The following is a 14,845-nucleotide window of genomic DNA, read 5'->3' as shown; positions in this document are numbered from 1 at the left end:
TGTGACTGGGAGTGTGGGGATGTGACTGGGAAGGGAGCTGCTGCCAGAGCTGTTCTGAGCTCTCTGGGATGTGAGGAAGAGACCTTTAGACTTGGAGTTATGGATCTCCAGGTGTCTTCCCCAGGCTGACTCTGGTCTTCTCTATTCCTTCAGGCAACATGTGCATCCCTGGAGATGCTGACTACCATGCACTCCAGCTCAGTCCTGAGGGAGCTACTCCCCGAGCTCTTGTGTGCTCTTATAGAGCAAGCTGGCTGTACCGTGGGGCAGGACATGCTGATGCCCACAGCAAGCATCCGGTGGAGGCAGCTGCGGAAGGGGCAGGTGTGCACACTGGGCAACCCTTGCAGGGAGGGAGTAGGCTGCGCCTGGTTTCACAGGTTTGGCCTCACTTCAGGCTAGCTGCCAGCAGGGTGTCCTTATCCTTGCCAAGGTTGCTCAGGACTGAACTGGAGTGCATGGTAGTCAGCATCTCCAGGGATGCACATGTTGCCTGAAGGAATAGAGAAGACCAGAGTCAGCCTGGGGAAGACACCTGGAGATCCATAACTCCAAGTCTAAAGGTCTCTTCCTCACATCCCAGAGAGCTCAGAACAGCTGAGCTGCCTTAATCCTGGCAGCTGAAAGAAGCTGGGGTTGTCTGAGAAGCGCAGAGTGTGACATGTTAAGGCTGGGAGGGCCTATTTGTTCCTCCAATCTGAGCTCCTCTGGGACAGGACAGGCAGTTTTAGCCCAGGGACTTCACAATCTCCATTACTGACCAGCACACGCTGGGCTCCCGGTGCTTGGGACCTGGGAATGTGACTTCTCCATGTTCCCATGCTCTACATGTGGCCTTTGTCCTTGTAGGGAGAGAAAAATGGCTGCCCAGTTCTTTCCGTAGTGCATTTGGCTTGGGAGAGCCTCCATGAGTCCCGTCTGGCTTCCAGCACTGATTTGTTCAAGGCCCTGCCCTCCCTGTCCCTGTCAGGATTGCAAGGCATGAGAAAGAATGGCAGCATCAGTCGGATCTGAGTTGCCTGCCTTGTGCAGCAATGTCTGAGTAATGGACCACAGAGTGACAGAGCGTTTTGGTTCTGCTCTGGCCAAGCATCTCGTTATGGTCTGTAAATCTCTAAATCTTCTGTCTCCCCAGGCTTTCTATGGAGACCCTGGCCTGCGCTATCGCAAAGGGCCTGGGGGAGAGAGGGGCTGCAGAGCTCTGCAAAGCGGGAACCTGGCCACTACTTGAGAGCCCTCAGATGCACCATGAGGGGGTGTGCCAGCTGGCCAGATAAGAGAGGGAGGCTGGATTGCATCTATGCTCTAGGCAGTGGGATGAGTGGTGGAGGGGAACTTTCTGTGCTGAACATGCAGGGTTGTGTGGGGCTGGAGACCTGGAGCTTGTGCTCCAAGCGATGAGAGCTGCCGCCTCAGAGCAAATGAGTATTGGCAGTGCTCAGCTGGTCCCAGAACTAGTGGTTTTCTCTTGCAGGGCTCTGCTCCCACTGGGAATAATAACGCCCCAATTTATAGGGCAGGTCCTAAAGTGGGCCGGTTCCCCAACGGAAAATCTCCGTGTGACTGGTACGGCCTTCATCAGCCAGGTAAGGCCCCATAGAGAACGAGCAGTTTGATGGACAGGCAGCTGTTTGCTGTGCTCTTTCCCTGGGGAGTGCCCAGGTCACCTTCCTAGGAGGGAGGATCACTGGAAACAGTTGAGAGGTTTCTCTTCTGTCCTGGCCTCTTCATCGCCACTTCTGCCATATGAGAAAGAGAGGCAGACAAGGATTGCCTTACTGAACTGCCCCTACTGAGCCCTCATCCTAGACAGCAGCTCTGAGTTTGGTCCTAACTCCTGCATCTTCTATACCCACCCAGCATCCCAGGTAGACACTGCTCTAAAGCAAGCAATGTCCCCATCTACTTGCATCGGCATCATCTCTCCCGCTTAGACTAAGCCCCTGCTTTCATGATTTGCCTGGCTCTAAGCAGACAAGCCTCCCCATGTCCAACAGGAGTGCGCCGTGTGCTGAGGCTCTTCCCAGTCATTGAAGAGCAGAAGCTCCTGAAGGCAGTCCTTTATTTACTTCACCAGCGAGCCAGGGACATAAATAACCTTGTCCGACAATGGCAGCCAAAGGACTAGGCAACATCGTGTACAGTGCCCCTGAGCAGGTGAGGTTGAAATCCCCCTGCACTCTAGAACGCAGCTCGGCTGTAGAGACCAAACACTGAGGCAGGGCCGAAAGGGTGCACAAGGACTGGAAGTGTATGCAGTTTTGTTGTCTCACCCCCTCTGGTGCCTCTGGAGACAGTTGGGTGTGACAAGTGTAATTTTGGTGCAGAAGCGGGTGCCTTGTGTCTCACAGGCACACGGGAATGGAGCCATGGGGTCATGGTCAGATGAAGTCCTGAGCGCTCTGTGAATGGGAAAGCCCAGAGGTGAGGAGCGTAAGCACTGATCATTGTGTCGTGTCTTCTGGTTTTACAGCTGAAAAAACACCAGAAGGCCATCATGGAGACCCTGTTCCAGGCATCATTCGTGCCTACCAGGGCTGAGATCATGGAGGAGGGCATGCGGGCACTCACCCGTGTCTTCAAACATCTAGGGACGGATGCGGGGTCCCTGGTTGAGGATGCAGTTGTGAACGTCAGGTCCTTTTGTAACCATGTGAGTGAGCAGCGCTCCCCACCCCCATTCCAGCGCTCTTCTTTCGGGGCCGTTTCAGAGGCAGGAGATGCACTTGCTGCCCCTTTTTCCAGCCCAAACTGGAAGATGTTCAGTTCTGTGGAAGAGATGAGTTTTCAGGAGGAAAAGCAAGTGAAGAGAACGGGATGACAGATGGGCCCTTGTAGACAGGAAGGGACGCTCAGGAGACCAGGCGAGGCTGCGGCTGGGGTCATGGGGCTCTGTAGGGCTCTGGGGCTCTTCTCTGCTGTGTTGATTCTCCTAAGTCGGAAACAGAGCTGGGCAGAGGCAAGCCTTGACCACAGGGGCTGGGGGATGTGGTTTTGCTGGGATTCAGGATTGGAGCCCCTAGTGCCCGCACGTTCAGGGAACAAGGCTCGCTGCTGCTCCCCGAGCTCTGCTGAGTGCCCTGGTGCCCAGGCAGCCCATCTGGAGCAGGACCTGCCAGAGCCCACGTCCTGGCACACCACCTGGCAGGCTGGAAGCCAAAGGCTCCTCCCGTCAGGAGCTGTGCCAGGCACATGAGAGAGAGGCTTGGTTGTGACCACACGGGGGTTTCTCGGCCACAGGACAACAATGGTCTTTGTGCTGTGGCTTTCTCCCTCTTCGGTGCCCTGGCAGGCTGCATGAGGAAAAGGCAAGCCTTTTATAAAAGGCAGGTGAGGCAGAGCCTGGGAACACTCCTGCTTCATCTGGAGGACCCCAACCCACAGGTGGCCAAGGTAAGAACCGGTGACACTGATTTCCTCAGCCCTGCCAGGTCTCCTCAGTCCAGCCCCAAGGGGAACTCTGCCTTTCCTGCGTCCAGTGGTGACCATCCCCTTCCCGCTGAGACAGCTTCATCCAGGCATCTCCTTGAGCTTGGGGCTGCCTCCCAGGTTCAGGGCAGGTTGCACACCTGACCCCCTGTGCATGCAGGAAATCTCCCTGCATGGCTTTACTGAGGGGGAGACGGGTGTTGCCTGCAGGTGCCATATGAAAGGCAGGAGAAGTCATCCTTTTGCTCACAGCCACTCCTTTATGCCTAGTGCCAGTCAGCTCCTGGCCAGGCCATCCTGTTCCTGGCCTGGGCACAGTTCTGGGTCAAGAGGCAACCCTTGGCCTCAGCTCAGCAGTCAGCAGGGAGTACAGACCTGATGTGACCGTGTTTTTCAGGAGTGCAGAACAACGCTGGGCCTGTGCTGCCCTTACCTGGGCTTAAGGAGGGTCCAGGCAGCCCTGGCCTTTCATATCCAGGGGTCAGAGCAGGGGAAGCAGGAACAGATGCTGTGGCACGGGAAATTCGGATGGCAGCCATCAAATTTACAGGTGAGAGAGGATGCCTGGTCCCTTTTCATTCTCCCCTCCGCCCCCAAGAGGAATGGTAAAGCTGTTGGTGAGCAGTAGCAGGCTGTTAATCAGCCCGTGCCTCAGGTTCCCCTGAAAGGATTTGGAAAGGATGATGCCCCCAGTGTTGCAAGGCTGGTGTTGAGAGGGATTCAACCGGACAGTAAGGCTGGGGGTTGTGGCAGACAAGCCCTGTGCTGTGATTCAGTAGGCCTGAGCAATGGAGACGTGTCTGGGACCTGGTCATCCAGCACAGCTCGCAATTGCTTAGCACCACTTCATGGGGAAGGCAGATGGGAAGGGGCCCGGGCCTCCTGGGCCACTGATTGCAGGGACCTGGTCCTGGGAGCAGTCCTGTCAGAGAGATCCCCGCATGACCTTATTGAGCCCATCTTGAAACTCCTTGGGCTTCTCTTCCTCTTGGGAAGGAGGCTGCATCTGCCTGCATGTCTAACCCAGTTTGTCAGGGAAGGCTGGGTCCTTGCTTGGCCTGCCCCTGTGCTCAGGGTGCAGAGAGGCTCCTGGTGCCCTTTACACCCCCAGTCCAGCCCAGGGAAAGAGGCAGGTTTCTATGGATTACCAGAGATGTTGGGAGCAGCTCGTGTGTAGACTGCCCTTTTCTTCCTGGCTCCCAGCCCTTTACTCAGATAATGAGACTCAACAATGAACGTGTTGGCCACAACCCAGATGTGATGGCAAACACAGCACAGGGGAGACAAAAACCTTCCTCTGGGCTGAGTTTTCCTTGTGCCCTGACCACGGGAAGTTGATCTGTTCTCCCTGTTGTGTGTTTAGGCATCCTTATGGAGTATGCTGTCCCCAGGAGTGCCAGACAGATAAAGGTTGCACACCTGCTGAGCTGTAGGTTAGAAATCCAGCCCCTGCACTTCCCTCCTGGAGCCCAGAAGGAGCTGAGAAGCTGCAGGGACTGACCCCTCCCTGTGCTTTGGAGCCCAGTGCATCTTCTCTGCCCTGAGGATAGCCTAAGAGAGCCTTGCCTCGAGCAGGCAGCTCAAATTCCCCTGGAGCACCAGGGTGCAGCACGGAGGAGCTGAATCTGTGCATCTCCTACCTGTCCTGCCCAGGCCCCTCTCCAGCCACAGCCACCGAGGCTCTGGCCTCCCTTGGCTTCATGTGGTCCCTCAGGTTGGGGAAAGTTGTAGCCAGTGCCACTGGATGCCACTGCCAATCCTCCCCTGGGCAGCCTGTCTGTCAGGTCCCTTCATCGGGTACAAACCAACATGAACCAGGCCTGTTCCACACCAGGTCTGAGTGCCCAGTCACATCCCCTTGGCAATGGCAGCTCTTGGGAAGGTTTCTGGTGGGAAAGGCAAGAGAATCCTGTCAGTGGAAGCTGTTGAGAATCTCAGCCTTCCTCCATGGGCAGCAAAGCTGCTCAGTGCCCAACAGAATCGGCATCTCCCCTCAGCTGGGAATGCAGGAAGCTCCCAGTGGAGCAGCCACAGCCACGTCTGTGTGGGAGAGTTTCTGTAACTTGGGACCCAGAGAGACCACAAGTCTGGGGCTGTTCGAGATGCTGGTGATGAGATGATGGGAGCAACACTGCATCCATTGTGCACTGTCCACCCGCACATCGTGCCAGGGGCCCATTCCCCATGGTTGGGCTTGCTCTGGCGCTGCCAGCATGTGTGACCAATGTTCCCCAGAGGTGGAAGTCTCTATTCACTAATGTCTCCCTCTCTCTTTCCAGCTCTGCAAGCTCTGGGACAGGACACCTCCCAGGAGGTCCAAGATGTGGCCACTCGGGTTGCAGAAGCCATTTTTAAAAGCCCTTGGGGCAGCACATAGGAAGAGGAGGAAAACCATGGGCATAGCCTGCCCCATATAATTTCATTGCTTTGTTTTGGGTGCCTAAGGCCCTGCTCCATTTAAAAGCGAGCTCCCGTATTTGTATACGTTCAATAATAAATTGTGTTCTGCGTTCTTCTGGCTGTTGTTGCTTCTTTCCTCCTGAACACAGCAGAGAGAGAGGAGGGTGAAGCCTTCTAGCTTCAGGAGTGTGTGTCTGCTTGGTTTGGGCATCTTGCCTTTTGGTGGGCAGTGAGCTGCGCATAGATGTTACCACATGTCAGCCAGGAGGTGGGGCTCTGCCAGGCAGACAGGGTAGGTACAGATGTTTGGAGAGGTTAGGGGGAGGATAGATTGGGTTAAATATGGCCACCTGATCTAACTGGACTTCTGTACAGTTCCCAGCACAGCCCTGGGGTTTGGAAAACCCAGCCACTGGCCCCAGACTCAGGGCTGCTTTTTTCCTAGCCCCCACCCCCTGACACCAGGTTATTTTTAGCCCCCTAACCTCTACCCCCCACACCACTGCTCGTTGACCATCCAGCCACCCTCAACTACCAAACCCTAGACAACAGCAGTGGGGCAGAGAGCCCAGCCTGCAGCAGCAACCCGCCTCTGCCCTGCACACAAATCTAGGGGGAATGTGCCCCCCCCCGGGCCTCTCCCAAGGTTTGCACAGTGGTGGGAGCCCCTCTGCGCCCCTGGATGAGCCTCACGGGCTCCCAGCATCCCACAACCTACCCTGGGGCCCCATTCACCCCAGCCCCTGCCCCTGCCAGTGTCCCCAGAGAATAAGCATTGGCATCTGTGTTCTTTCTGAGGGGTTTTGAAACATGGGTAGAGCAGGCATGAGCAGTCACAGGCTTGGGTGAGCAGGAAATGGATCTGTTTTACAAATTGTCTTACAAATAAAAAAGTGAGATCTAAAAATGCTTCCTCTTCTGCATCAGGATAAAACTGACCTGAGGAAATGTAGTGCAGTAGTCCTGTCATTGCAGGCTGAGAGATCCTGGATCCAGCTCCACCCTAGCCACAGCTTTCCCTGGCTTGAATATATTCTCTGAAGCTGGTACCTCTCTAGACAGGTTCCCTGACCCTGTGCCAGACTCAGAGACAGACTCTGGGGAGGGATGCTATGCAATTCCACATTAGAAGACAGACAGCCTTTGCTCTGAAAAGCCTTTGTTTTCCATTGAGCATTTTGCCCATACTGCAGAAGGGAGGCTAGCCTTGTAGACAGAGCACTGGGCCCTGCAGTCACAACTCCTGGGTCTTCTTGGTTCACAACTTATTGCGCTCAGTACAGTTAATTTCTGCATACTGAGTGAACTTTTCTGGCTTGTGCTAGGCAGGGAGCCAGAGCAGCTAATCGCAATCAAGCCTTCTTGCCTTAAAATCTATTAAAGGCAAAATCTGCAGAACACGGGATTTCTTGTCCTTTCCCTCTTTGGTGCCAAGTTCTAAGCAGTATCACACATGAAAGCTGTGCTTTAAATGTCGCTTCTTCCATTATGAATATTTCATTTTAAAAATCAGATAAAATTCGATATCTTCCATGTGTCAGGTATCCAGATTCTAGTCGTATTGATCTAGAGGAAAAAGCAATCAGGACTCATGGTAGAGGTGATATCTTTTATTAGACCAACCAGACTTTTGGAAAAAAATACTTTAATTGTAAGCTTTATTAAATTGCAAGCTTTATTGAAGATATTGAATGTTTGCTAATTTTTTTAATGAAATCTTCATCATTTTACAGGGAGGAAGCAAGTTTGACCACCTGAAACCGGAGATCGTGCTCCTGCCTTTGTTTGAGGTAATTTGCATCATCACAGAGCCTCGCCACAGAGCTCAGAGACACCTCACACATAAGAAATGCCTGCCCAGGAGAGCACCCCATCTATTTACTCCTCTGTGAAACACCATAACCAGAAGGAAATATGACTACATCCTGCTTACCACCAAACAACTTCGAGGTAAACCGACTATTCCAACTTTTCTCTGAGTCTAACCTGCACCTAAAATGATCTGTTCCAAACAGGAGATATTACCACAGCTTCAACTCTCCTATGAAATATGAACTTTCATTTGTACCCAGGAGAACTTTTACAATCTTTTCTCCAATGCCTGAAGAAGGCTGTTTGTGCCTGAAAGCTTGCAAATAAAGACATTTTTTTGCAAAAATCTAGTTGGTCTAATAAAAGATATCACCTCTGTCAGGAGTCCTGATTGCTTTCTCCTCTAGACCAATACAGCTACAATGTGGATACCTGACAGTGTGAATTAGGCACACTTTTAGAGAACCCCACTACTCACATCTCAGCACTGTTAGACACCTAAATACTTTTAAACAGATTTGGCTTTGTCTACATGAAGAGAAACCTAGTGTGAGAGGGCAGGATCAGGGGTAGAAAGAAGCGAAGCCTTAGGTGGTATTCTCAAAGCCTTTCAGATGATGACAGAATTACTGAGAAGTAATGTAGTCACCTTCATCCATGTACTAATAAGGGGCAGGACCAGTGACGAGCAGCTGTCAACATAGGACAGTAACTGGAATTCTGAGGGGAAGAAAGATGGAAACAATTTTGCAGGCTTCAGCCAGGGAACACCTTAACAAAGGCCCTATCTGATGAGACACACACTGTGCTGATGAATAGATGGGTCTTGTTTAATGAACCTGATGGCACAGTGACATAAGAGAGATGCAGAAGATTTTCAGTGCATCGGGGCACTGCCTGACCATAGGCCACAGCTTGCATCTTACCCATGGAAACTCATGGTTGTCATGTGAGGCCACAGATGACAGGAACAGGGCAAGTGTAGTACTCATCTTTAAGAAAGGGAAGAAGGAGGACCTGGGGAATTACTGACCAGTCAGTTGGACCTTGATGCCAGGAAAGATCATATAGGAGGTCCTCAAAGAATCTATTTCTAAGCATGTGGAGAACAAGGTGATCAGGAACAGCCGGCATGGATTCATCATTAGGAAGCTAAGGAAATACAGAACAGACAGAGGTACTGTAAGATAAATACACAACTGGTTGGGTCTTTGTGCTCAACTAGTAGTCAGCAATGGCTCAAGGTCCAGTTGGGAGGAGGTTTCAACTGGGATTCCCCAGGGGCCTGTCCTGGGCCCAGTATTGATTAATATTGCCATTAATTGGTCCAGTGATCTGCCCCTGAAGGCTGTTAGATAACAGAGCTCTTGGTGGTTAGGATCAGCAGCCAGACTTATGCTACACGCTTCACGTGCCAAACCCCAGAGTGTGTCTCTGTCACCAATGTGCAGTTTAACCTTGGGCAAGTGCCTCAGGGTTGCCATGTCTCAATTCTCCTTTTCGTAAAATTGGGAGAATAATGACTATGTCTGGTTCATGGAGGCATATGAACACAATGCTTGTGAAGAAGACTGAGAGCCTTCCACAAACACACTATAAAAGAGCCACATGATAGCCTTAATTATTAAAATGTTCCTTTCACTGAAGCACAACACAGATGAATTTACACTGTATCTCAAGGTCATTCACTTGACTTTTTAAGACTTGTGGTATCAAAGAGTTAATGGAGGCTGCTCTCAAATTATATGGTCATGGGCTGAATTCAACCTGACTGTAACTGCTGGGTGTAACAGCTGCACTTCATTAACCAGAAACATAAAATGCAGTCAACTCCTTTGTGGGACAGAGCCACAGGCAAGGCTGGTTTAGGAGTTAGCTACATGGGCCAAAGTGCAAAAGTCACACAGAGGTCTCAAGTCCATCTGGGATATCTAGATGGTACAACATTTTAGCCCAAAATAGTGATACTCACAAAATAGATGTGCCAGTAACTCATCACCTTCAATCTCATTAAATTACTTTTCATGCTTTATTATTTCCAGCTAATATTGGGTCACCAGAGGTGAAGTACATTCCTAATGTTCGATGCATAAAGTTTCTCATTCAGCCTCCCTGCACATCACTCAAAGATGAAGATGACCACCAGCTAATTGTTGAGGACATCTATAGCCTTGTAAATTCAAACAAGCACTGAACCTCGCTAACCTCATCACCAGAAGCCAACTTCTTACAGCCCAAAACACACTAAATGGATCCAGGCCATGCCATGACAAGACACACAAAACCTGCTAACATTACCTCCAGTACAGAGTTATCTTCACAATACAGTACATATTTCCATCAGAGGACCAAGTGCCCCGATGGAAAATACGTGGAGACACCAAGCAACAACTGCGCACCAGAATGAGCACACACCAAAAATCTATCACAGACAACCACAGAACACCACCTGTCTCCAACCGCTCAGGCCTGATCCTCAAAGGGAATTTACAAGCCACTTTTCACAGACGAGCCTATGAACTGCACTTCATCAACCTCCTAGGGACAGAAATTCATGGACTCAATATAGACATTGGAATTGTGACACACTACAACCTGCCAGACATCTGACTCCCTATGCAACTCTCCGCTTTTACCTGTGTTGCTACATCCCCCTTCCTGCCCCCCCACCCCCCTGCCCCCCAGCCCGTCCCTCACCCCCTGACGCCTCCATTTCCATTTTCACTGACTGGCTTTCTTGCCTGCATTGCATGCCAGCCTCTGACTTTACTACTCCTTCCATCCAGGAACAGCACACACACCAACTTCAGGTGCTTCCTCAGCTTGACAAAGGGTTTTTCAACCCAAAACCTGGCATCCTAGGCAACTAAGCTGAGCTCACCTGGAGCCTCACAACTCCATTGCAACCAGCAAGCCTCAGGCCTGTCAAAGACGGATCTGGACTTTCCCCAGTCAGGACTGTGTGCGTGCATGTGGTGGCTGGAGGTTATGGCACCTCCTACCCGCCTTTCACCAGGGGATCCTTGGTCCTGGCATTTCCTGGGGGCAGCTGCGCCACCAGCAGTCCCACCAGGCCTCCTGACTCTGGCAGAGTGCAGTTTTAGTAGTCATGCCCAGGACCTGGAGCCTCCTCCTTTCCCATAGCCCCAGCCCAAACCTCCAAGTTCATCCTGGGACAGAAGCTCGGCAGGGACATGTTCTTCCCGTTCTGGCTGGTGATGCAGTAAGTACCCCCTCTAGCTCTGAAAGAAAGGCATTAAGTGGTTTTTGAAAAAGTTAAAAAAGAAATAGGTGTGTGTAACAGGGGGCTTTCTTGGGGCCAGTCTGCCATTGCCCCACCCACCTGTTCTGGGCCAACTGCCTGCCTCCTCACCTGCCACACTTTGTTGTTTCTTAACTGATTTTAATATGACCCTCAAGGTTGCCTCAAGGCTCTGTCCTATGGGCTTTACTTTTTAACATATTCATCAATGATGTAGACATTGGTTTTAGAAGTGGGCTGGCCAAGGTTGCTGACAACACCAAACTCTGGGGTAAAGCATCCACACCTGAGGACAGGAGGGTGATCCAGGCAGATCTTGACAGGCTCAGGAAATGGGCAGATGAGAACCCGATGGTGTTTAACACTGAAAAATGCAATGTTCTCCACCTAGGGATGAAAAACCTACAGCATGCTTATAGGCTCGGCAGTGCTACGCTGGTCAGCACTACAGATAAAAGGGACTTGGGGGTCATAATTGACCACAAGATGAATGTGAGCCTTCAATGTGATGCTGTGGCTAGTAAAGTGAGCAAACACTGGTTTGCATCCATAAATGCTTCTCAAACAAAACCCGGGAAATTTTTCTCCCATTGTACTCGGCCTTGGTGAGGCCGCAGCTGGAGTACTGCGTCCAGTTTTGGGCTCCACAATTCAAAAAGGATGTGGAGAAGCTTGAGACAGTGCAGAGGAGAGCCGCATGCGTGATCAGAGGTCAGGTTAACAGACCTTATGACAAGAGGCTGAGAGCTATGGGACTCTTTAGCCTGGAAAAGCGCAGGCTCAGGGGTGATCTGGTGGCCACCTATAAGTTTACTAGGGGTGTTCACCAGGATCTGGGGGAGCATCTGTTCACCAGAGCGCCCCCAGGGATGACAAGGTCGAATGTTCACAAACTCCTTTGTGACCGTTTCAGGCTGGACATAAGGAAGAATTTCTTTACTGTCTGAGCCCCCAAGGTTTGGAAGAGACTGCCACTGGAGGTGGTTCAAGCACCCACTTTGAACGCCTTCAAGACACTTTTGGATGTTTATCTTGCTGGGATCCTATGATCCCTGCTGACTTCCTGCCCCTGGGCAGGCAGCTGGACTCAATGATCCTCCAGGGTCCCTTCCAGCCCGAATGCCTATGAAATCTATGAAATCTATGGTGGGAGGCTGCCCATTCTTGCCCCAGTGCCAGGGGGTGCTATCTGTGGCTCCTTTCCACCCTTACATTGCAGCCCAAGCCTCGCAGATTGCATTCAGATGACAATGCTCCCAGCCTACAGCCAGACCAAGCTTAGCTCTCATTGTCAGGCCTCAGATGTACACACATTCATACTGCCCTCCTATCACTAGGGCCTCTCACACTCCACCCCCTCTCACAGGGTCTCTTTCACGCATCGACAACTTGTACCACCTTGCTCCCTCCCAGAGCGGGCCCCTTCAGCCTTAGGCTTTCTTTAGCTCATATCTTGGGTGGCAGATGTACCATCTTTTGGGCCACTCCCACGACTCTCACCGGGGTAGTGGCCAGCCAATTACCCAACCAGGTCCAAGTTTGCCCTGGCCCCTCCTGTGGCAATTCTATACACTCCCACACACATACTGGGCTCCCAGCCCTCTGGTTTCCCACTCACTGGGGCTCCTCATCTCTGCCCCCTCACTGGGGCCACAGGGCTTCCCTCCCCAGTAGGGGCTCAGGTGGCCATAGCCATGCCTGGCCCCATCTGGGTCTTACACCCTCCTTGGGCTCAGGTGGCCATCGCTATGTCTGGCCTCCTTGTACCTACAGTGTTGTGGGGGCTAGGGGTTGAGGAGCCCCAACCTGCCTTTCACTGGGGCGGTAACTGGCCTGGCATTTCCTGGGGGCTCCCACGCCACTAGGAGCCCCACCAGGCCACCCATCTCCAGCAGGATGCAGTTTTAGGTCATGGCCAGGACCAGGCTCCTCCAAACCATCCCCTTAAGCTCCTGCCCTTACCTCCAAGATGTTGCATACAGCCTTGCAACCAGGCAACATTTCTGTCTGGCCTGCCAGCAGCAAACTGCTTTGTTTATATAGGTAGCCAGAGTTCTAAACTGACCGCTTTAATCAAGCACCTGCTGGCTGTTTGGCTCAGCCCTTAAAGTGGCAGGCACCACCAGTGCCCTGTCACAGTGCGGATGGAGTGAGGAAGGTGGCACTCACTCTGTCTGTACCTGGAGCTTGGGGAGTCCCAGCAGCAGGAGGTTCATCTTGAGGAACACCAGCTACTCCACCAAACCAGGATCCAAGCAGGTGCGGTGGGGTGTCACTACATCTCCAGCAATGCTGAACATCTTCTCACTCAGAACACTGGCCAATAGACAGGACAGGTGTTCCTGGGCAACTGTGGCCAGATCCAGCCACATCTGGCTGCAGCTTTCCCAGTAAGCCAAGGGGTCGCACAGCAGTGGCTCCATATCCTCGGCCACCATGGAGATAGACAGCCACTAAGGCCTGAATGCTACCTGACTGATGGTGGGGTCTGGTGCCTCTGGACCCCACCATGGAAGCCATGCCCTTGGCCCACATTGGCAGTGCTTGTAGTGGAGGAGGAGACTGACTGGTGGATGGTGTGCTGGCACAGGACAGTGGATCTCCCTCTTTTATGTCCCCCCGCCTCCGCAATTTTGCCTCCCTGACTCTCTTCACCAGCACCTCCATCCACTGATTCAGGCTTTGGCTGCTGCATATGCTGTCCTTCACCCTCAGGTCACACATGGAGGCCAGCACGTGGACTGTACTGAGCCCCAAGTGATCAAGCCATTTCCTGATGCCCTCCTTCAGCCACCTCACCAGTGCTTGGACATCTGATGACAGTGGCTTGCCCCAGCCAGGAACATTGATCCCCTGGAAGCTCTCCATTTGGCTCTGAAGTTCCCTCACTACAGGAATCACCTGGCTAAGGAGGACATTGCCAGAGCTGAGGGTCTCAGTGGCCTCAAGGAAGGGGCTGAGGACCACCAAGATCTGGGAGATGGTATCCCACTCAACTCTGTTAAGGGGGCCGCTGATCCCAATCTCCCCAAGCAAGGCCATCTTATGGATGGCCTTCTGTTGCTCCACCAGCCTCTCGAGCACCAGGTATGTGGAGTTCCACCGAGTCTCCATATCCTTCATGATTTTGAGCTGCTGGACTTTCCGTTCTGCTTGTTTGTCCTGCAGCATCTTGCCCTGCTTGATGGTCCAAGGGAAGTAGCCTGCCACCTTCCTGCATTTTGAAATGAGCTTGTTGGTGGTGCTGGCACCATCACCGGCAGCCCTGTCCCCCTCCAAGTCATCCTGACAATGAGGTGAAACATGTGCCACACAGCGGATACCAACAAAGTTGGCATTACGGACTGCCTTGACCATATTGGCCCCATTGTTGGTGACCATGAACCCGTGGGTGAGCTCGCCCTGCCCAACAAGCCACCCCTGCACCAAGTGGTTCATGGACCCCATGATCTCTGTTGCCGTATGGGACTGATCCATCACCTCGGCTTGAAGGAGAGCCCACCAATGACCTGACTGGTTGCACCAGTGCCCTGAGAGGGAGACTTACACCTCTCCCTCTCCCCCCTCTTCCGCCCCTCCCTGAAGGCTTGCCAGCTGCCTTTCCAGCATGCTTCATGGTGTGTTTCATAGTGTCTTGTCTTTATAAAAATATATAAATGTATATGTCTTTCCTATATAAATTCTGTATTATATTATGCTGCAAAATATAAATGTATAAAATATATAATTGTATGGGCATTCCTATATAAATTCTATATTATAATATCCAAAATATAAATGTATAAAAATGAAAAGATATAAATGTGTGTGTGTCTTCCTATATAAATTCTACAGTATAATATTGAATACAGTTATGAAATTGAAAAGAATAAATCAATGATTATAATAATAAAATAAAAGGGTCTAGAAAGAAAGCAAAAGGTATTGCAGAATCTCACTTGC

At 51.7% G+C, this 14,845-nt stretch overlaps 1 long non-coding RNA gene across 2 annotated transcripts; it reads left to right on the top strand.

Moving 5' to 3' along the window:
- Positions 1 to 586: 586 nt before the first annotated feature.
- On the top strand, positions 587 to 5,909 carry LOC109284522 (uncharacterized). Of its 2 annotated transcripts, XR_009459821.1 has the most exons (4): positions 587 to 1,586; positions 2,474 to 2,653; positions 3,293 to 3,979; positions 5,709 to 5,909. It is a non-coding gene; the product is annotated as an uncharacterized LOC109284522 (long non-coding RNA). The 2 variants fall into 2 exon arrangements; XR_009459820.1 differs by having other exon boundaries at positions 2,474 to 3,979.
- Positions 5,910 to 14,845: the final 8,936 nt, after the last annotated feature.

This window comes from Alligator mississippiensis, chromosome 2, assembly GCF_030867095.1.
Source record: "Alligator mississippiensis isolate rAllMis1 chromosome 2, rAllMis1, whole genome shotgun sequence".
Classification (NCBI taxonomy): Eukaryota; Metazoa; Chordata; order Crocodylia; family Alligatoridae; genus Alligator; species Alligator mississippiensis.
Note: the sequence above shows the minus strand (reverse complement) of the source record. Positions and strands in the feature narration are given on the sequence as shown.